The 7,859-nt window shown below is 33.2% G+C and overlaps 1 non-coding gene across 1 annotated transcript; it reads left to right on the top strand.

Annotated features, from left to right (window-relative positions):
• Nucleotides 1–2,788: 2,788 nt before the first annotated feature.
• LOC126007351 (U6 spliceosomal RNA) lies at nucleotides 2,789–2,899 on the top strand. Its single transcript, XR_007494931.1, has one exon. It is a non-coding gene; the product is annotated as a U6 spliceosomal RNA (small nuclear RNA).
• Nucleotides 2,900–7,859: the final 4,960 nt, after the last annotated feature.

Raw genomic sequence — 7,859 nt, forward strand, 5'->3', positions numbered from 1 at the left:
AAAAATGGCATTATGGGCCAGCATGATAGCATAGCTGTCAGGCTTTTGCCTTGCATGCAGCTGACCCAGGACAGACCATCTTTCGATCCCCAGAACCCCAAATGGTTCCCCAAGTCAAGAGCGATTTCTGAGAGCATAACCAGGAGAAACTCCTGAGCGTCATTTGGTGTGCCCCGCAAAAAAAAAAAAAAAAAGAAAAAAAGAAAAAACGAGGAAATATGTTATTAGTGGCATTATATGGCATCAGTAATCATGCCATAAATAAGGAAAGGAGAAAGCTCTCAAACAAAGCTTTTTTAAGCTACCCTGTGTATCAATTAGTAGCAAGAATATTTTTCTCACACAGACCAGAATATTCAATAAAGCCACCTGGATTGTCAAAGCTTTTAGCAACATACATACATGACTCACTATTATGCAGCTGTCACTTGAGGGCCAGTGTAATATTGTGGTTATAATGAAAATCTCTGGTTGTTTACAAGCATGATCATTTCAATAATTAAAACAAAACAAATGTATACCAGTCCAAGTAATTTACCTACATGTCAGAAAGACTACCCTTTCAGCAATCTTCACTTTCCTTGTGTGCTCTTCATATCTCAACCCACAAATGTGGGTATAAAAGATTCCTCATACTCCCTCCTATCAACCAAATATTTAAAATTTGCAAAGATCTTTGGCAGTGATTTCAGAAGCACTGTCAGGTGTCTATAGTGTTCCTGAAAGTCCCCCAAGCAAGTATTTAGTTCAACTGGGGAATCTGGATATCTGTCCATATATAACTATGATTAAAAAAAAAAAGTTGTCTGGTAAAAACGGCTGGTCCTAGAGGAGAGCTCCCTGGTCTGTGTAGGTGAACACGAGCATGTGCCTAGTCAATCAACTACTTACTGTCCTTTTTGTAGAAAATGTGTCTCAAAATCTCAAAATAAAATCTACATCAAAGCAATCTGGAGATTTTATGTCTCTACTGGAGACTCTTACCTTCAAGAGAATGAAAATGTGTTTGGAATTCTGGATTTGGAAGGCTATGAGAACCATCTACAGCAAAGCAGAAACAATCACTGCTAGAGCAGTGATAACAGGGTCCTCAAGAACTTCAGCCTTAAACACAACCATTATGGAAGAACAAAGGAGTTTAGGGGTGGAAATTTCACTGTACTGTCTGCACCCTAAGTTGGGCTTATACAATGTTGGCCTCAAGTAACTGCTTACTGTGTCTCACCATCAGAATTAATGTTTTGAAAATTAAAAAACATACAAAGAAAAGTAAAGATAGTAGTTTGGCATTAGAGTGGAATTAGTTAATGACATAAATCTCTTGAGAACACTGGTTGCTGTATGAAGAAGCTGACAATAATGCAGAAGCTGAGCAGTAATGCTCATTGCTCCAAAACACACACACACAAATAACAGAAATATTTGGGTAAAAAAAACCATTATAAATACACCTCAATATATGAAATGCGATGAAAAATCATGTTGTGGATAATTTTGTATGTCCATAAAAACTAAGTGCTTCACTTCTTTATAAATGAATTGTAGAATACATGCATAGGAAAATAGGAAAAGTTACATTTTATTCTGTGTTCATCAATTTCAACATATTATACATAAACACACTAGCATATATTTTAAATAAATTCGAGAGTTGCACATACCTTTGGCACATTCATAGTGTTCCTTAATTTTCAGTTAAGTTTCAGAAATATATCATGCAACATATAAGTGCCTTATACTTTAAAGTACTTCTTATCCTCTTTAGGGGAATTATATAACCTCTGAAGTAGCACTAGGGAAGTGCAGGGAAACAAACTTGCCATGAGCTCCCATTCTAGATAACAATCTAACACAAATGCTGAAATTAACCATGATCATATGTCCCAGTATGAGGTTATAAATATAAACAAGGTGTTTACACAAACTTTTATACAGAGAAAATACATTTGGCTTTTCTATTGTTTTTCAAATTACTGGTGCACGTAGCTATATATATTTTTATCATTGGTACTCCATTTGAATATTCCTTTAAGTTTGAAAAAATAAAGACACTTTTGTATGCCTCTACTGTAAAATGTTACTGAAATGTGCTATGCTGTTATGCTGTCTATAATATAATATACTGCACCACACTATGCTCTGCTATACTATTTAATAGTACACTACACGATATTATATACTGTAGTTCATTATACCATTATTCTACACTGTTATTCAATACTATACAATTATACACTATAATATACCACACTATATTACACTATGCTGTAATACACTAAACTATACTAAATCAAACTACACCACACTCTACTGCACTAAAATAATACATGCTATGTTACACTATACTATGTTATGCTATGCTATATTACATTACAATATACTGCACACCATGACTCATTACTATACTATATAATACTATACAGTAGCATACAATATTACTCTGTACTACAGTACACAATAACACATCATCGCAAAGCATATCATACCACATCATACTATTCTATAGAATTAATCTTTTTTTTTGTATTTTATTAAAACACCTTAATTACAAACATGATTGTGGTTGGGTTTCAGTCATGTAAAGAACACACCCCATCACCAGTGCAACATTCCCAACACCAATGTCCCGAATCTCCCTCCTCCCCACCCTACCCCTGCTGTACTCTAGACAGGCTTCCATAGTAGTAATCAAATTATCTTAAGTCACTCTGGATACTCTGCAGATCCGATAGCCAAATGCTTTTCTCTATATCTATGGTACTAGCTTTGGTTTAGAATATTAAAAATAGTGCTCGCTTTGGAAGCACATATACTAAAATTGGAACAATACATAGAAGATTAGCATGGCCCCTGAGCAAGGATGACATGCAAATTCATTCGTGAAGCATTTCATATTTTTATTTACAGCAGACATATCACAAGAAACTCTCAGGGCCAAAGACAGTGGTGGGATATTGTGACAAGACTGAATGAAATGGAGGCTTCATCTAGAATAATGCACCCAACTTGACTCACATTTAGGTTTGAAGGAACGATACATAGCTTCACTCTCATTTTGTATTTGCATAAGATATGCTAATTAATATGTTTTCAATAACTGATAAAACATGAATTCCATCCTCAAAATACATTTTTCAAAATTATGTAATTATTTATCTCTGACTAATATTCACTTTAACTAACTGAATAACATTGCATATGATATTACCTAAGATTTTAATCTTTATATTTGGAAGTTCATACCAAGTGATACTTAGGCTTTGCTCTTGTCTCTCCTCTCAGGAATTAACTCTTGGCAGTGCTCATGAAATCATGTGTATGCTTGAGATCAAAATCAATTTGACTACATGCATAGCAAGCGATCTACTTACTGTATTATCTCTTCAACAATTTCTGAGCATAGAGCCAGAAGTAACCCCAGCCGGGTGTGACCCAAAAACCAAAACCAAAACCAAACCAAACAAAAACATACTATTTAAGTATCAGAAGAGTTTCCAATGTTTTTTTGAAAATTTTGGTTTTTTTTAATTATCTTTATTTAAACACTGTGATTACAAATGTGATTATAGTTGTATGATTACAGTCATGTAAAGAACACTCCCCTTCACAGTGCAGCATTCCCACCACCAATTTCCCAGATCTCCCTCCTCCCCACCCCCCCACAGCTATACTTGAGACAGGCTTTCTACTTCCCTCATTCATTCATATTGTTATGATAGTTTTCAGTGTAGTTATTTCTCTAACTGCACTTTTTATTCTATGTGGTGAGCTGCATCTACCAGCCCTCATCTCTCTTGTCTCTGAGATACTGTTAAAAATGTCTTTCATTTTTCTTAAAACCCATAAATGAGTGAAACCATTCTGCATCTTTCTCTCTCCCTCTGACTTACTTCACTCAGCATAATAGATAACATAATAGATTCCAAGTTTTAGGGTTTTATGTTTTGTTTTGTTTTGGGGACCAACCTGGCTGCATTCAGAAGTTACTGCTGGATCTGTGCTCAAAAATCACTCCTGGAAGGCTCGGGGAACCATATAGGAAGTCAGTTATCAAATTTGGGTTGGTCCCAGGTCTACCGCATGCAAGGCAAATGCCCTACCTGCTGTGCTCACTCCAGGCCCAAGAGTTCACAATGTTTGAAATCTCATCATTTTACCCTATATACTGTTATTTCTATTACTTTAGTATTATTGACAAATCAACATAGTAAAGTAGGTTAAAGCTATGTACCTAGGTTAGCAGCTTCCTCATTAAAACACTAATTCTTCCCAAATATAATTTCAATTATATTCATAATTTGTAAAAAAGTGTAAGAATACTACTTGAGATATGATAGTCCAGTTTCTAATTATAATGATCATAATATTTTAAATGTTTTCTTTAAAATTTTTCAGAGAACTGTTTACATTATATATTAAATGTGTGTTTAAAACACTCGGTATAGCTAAAATACACATTAGCATTTTTACATATACTAATTAATATATTTTATATTGGTCATTTAAATTATAAAATCAAAATTTCTTCACTTACCATATTTTTCTTAAGTGCTTAAATAAGAAATGAACTATTTATTGTCCAGAGAATGGCAGAGCACATGTTTTGTGATGATAATTATGATAACGAATGACTAGTTTTTATTTGGTTTACTTGTTTTGGTTTATTTTGGTTTGGGGCCACACCCAGTGAATCTCAGTGGTTACTCCTGGCTATGCACTCGGAAATGGCTCCTGGCTTGGGGGACCATATGGGACTCTGGGAACTGAACTGAGGTTTGTCCTAGATCAGCTGCATGGAAGACAAATGCTCTCCCACTGCACTATCACTCTGGTCTCAAGTTTCTTCTGTCATATTTTGTATATTTTCAGTGCTAATGGGGATTTCTGTCACTGAGGAAATATTTTCAAAATGTTCATAGGCCAAAGAAAAAGACTCAAATTTAAAGAAAAAAGTTTTCAATATAACTGAAACAAAAGTGGCTGGGATGCACCTTGTATCCCTCTGAATACAAATTCATTTTGTGGAGTACAAATAATTGTGCAACATAAAAAGAGATGTTTCAAAATAATGATCATATAATAGTATTGAGGAAAAACTTGCTAACACAAAATAATCAGAATATATGTCTTAGCTCTCAGGTTTCGAGTAAAAATTGATATAGACAGACAGAATGCTAGATAAGATATACTGATAGATAGATAAATAAATAGAATATCCACCGTCATTTTGCTGCTTATTATAATAACTATAGATACTCCATTTTCTGAGACATTAGACATCACCAGAACTATGCTCTAATATATACAATAACAGTCCATGCAAGCAGACATTATTTGTTACCTTTTCTAAGAATTTAATTTTCCAATTATGGCTAATTTTATTAAATTCATCAATCTCTATCCTAACTGCTTTCTCATTAAAATCTTTTCATTATAAGTGACAGACTTCTAGATGAGTATTATCCATTAAATAAGTCATTTATCTCAAATAAGTTAAATTAAGTTAAATTTGAAATGTATTTCATAAATTTCAATATTTCAAATATTTATAAATGTCAAGATTTCAATAATTGAAATATAATGTCATTTACATGCATTTGAGTGTGGTTTCATGAGTACATATTTAATAAATATTTCAAAAATATTAGTACACTACTGATTGTATTAAATTTTTAAGTTATTGCATCTCAAATATTTAAAAACATCCATCTTACTTTCTATGTAAAAATAAATTTATAGTTATTACTGCTAATCTTACCATTACATAATGAGATTGTGGATAATTGAAATATGACTTAGATTTTCTTTAGTCATTAAAGATGAATTCATTCTAGATCTAGATGCTTAGCAAATAAACATGCCCTGTTCTATACACCATGGAAACAGGCTTGTCTCCTCAGTGGAACATTGTCTTCATGTAACTTCCTTTGAACTACTCCTTAATGTGAATACTTTTATTTTTATTCCTTATCTTCATTGTATATAATCACTGAGGTACATTTAAGTAACAAACTAAATAATGAAATCCTTCTGATTCCAGAACATTCACTGAATATAAACTAAAAGTAAACAAGCTAAAGAAAACTAAATAGTTTGTTCAATTGAAGACATGTATTAAAATTCAAACATTTTCATGATAAGTTTTTTTATTAATAAGTCCTATGTAAGATAAGATATATATAAACTATATACTTATATATACAAACCCTTAGTGTTTATTTAAAAATGTCTTTGAAATCTCTTTTAATTTCATGTATTTCAGTCTGATACCTTTCAGAGTCTTTTGCTACATACCAAGTTCATTTTCTCTCACTGCACATTCATATTATCTAACATTTGTCCTAAATTTATTTTAGGAAACAAATGTGACAGACTGTGCACATCTTTGTATTCATTTTATAGAATTATTGCATCAACTCACCATTAAGTGCAGGTCTAAAAATAAATCGATTAAGTGAAAACCTGGAATCTAATATTCCTATATTGAGGCCAGAGGGGTGGTGCAAGTTGTAAGGCATTTGCCTTGCACACGCCTAACCTAGGAAGGACCAGACTGAGGTTCTATCTCCGGGCATCCATATGATCCCTCAAGTCAGGAGCGACTTCTGAGCTCATAGACAGGAGAAACTCCTGATCATCACTAAGTGTGGCCAAGATTACCTCACCCCCAAATTCCTATATTATGTTCTGGAACCTCTTTCTTTCTAATTCATAATTAGATAATTAGATAATTCTGATTCATAATTAAGATATTGTTATATTATCCTCAATATGCTTCTAAATTATTCCCTATGACAGAAGACTTCTGTTTTCCTTTGATTCTTTTGTTCCACTGAGTATGCCTTTTATTTAATAAAAACTTATTTACAGATTTATAAAGTATTAAAAACCCAATATTACCACACAGATCCTATCACCAGTGTCAAATTCTAGACATCAATTTTGCCAAGTTTCCTCCCCCATGCAAACACACACTATCCTTCCATATTTATAGGCACCTTTTTATGTTCACTTTTTATAGTTTAGCTCTCATGATTTCAGAATTGTTGATTTCGTGATCTGTGTATTCAGCTCTGTCACTCTTTAACACCACAGAAAAACCTCACTCCTTAACACCACAAAAAACCTGAATGTCCTTAATCTCTGATCTCCAGACCTATCTCTTTTCAATTTCCTCTGTCTTCTCTTTGTGCTTATTCTATTTGTTGCTGTGTTTCCTTATTTTATACTGTTAAAAGTAATCTAGGCACCCCATCTTTAATATATTGCATTCCCTCATACAGTTGTTCTATATATCAGATATCAGATATCAGTGATATCATTCTTCTGGTTTACCTCATTTAACATTTTTGGAGTTCTATATTGCAGGAGAATTAGAATATTTTTATAATTCTTTTCTGTTGTTTAATATTCCTTTGTGTATATTTACCACATCTACGTGATCCATTCACCTGTTGTTGAGCATCTGGTTGATTGCAAAACTTCATAATTGTACTGAATTCTGCAATGATTCATGTTGTGAACAAAAGTATATAATTTCTCCAAGCTCTCAGTTGTGATGACTGAAGAGCCATGTGTAAGCCCTAAGCATTTCTGGGATTGGTTCCAAATAATATTTTATATTAAGGAAGCCTAGTAGTTGGCATGGAGTTAGACTACAACAGTTAGGCCTGTGGCCATTCCCTTAGCTAAACTTGGAATGATCCCCACTACCACTACATAATTTACTAAGCACTGAGAAGTTTCTTTGTGGGTAAACACAAGAATAATTCCTGAATATAATGAAAACAGCATACTATTGGAATAAAGATAGACCCTCAGTTCAAAGAATAGTCTTGAATATTCTGAGAGGACCCACA

This window comes from Suncus etruscus, chromosome 4 (genome assembly GCF_024139225.1).
Source record: "Suncus etruscus isolate mSunEtr1 chromosome 4, mSunEtr1.pri.cur, whole genome shotgun sequence".
Taxonomy (NCBI): Eukaryota; Metazoa; Chordata; class Mammalia; order Eulipotyphla; family Soricidae; genus Suncus; species Suncus etruscus.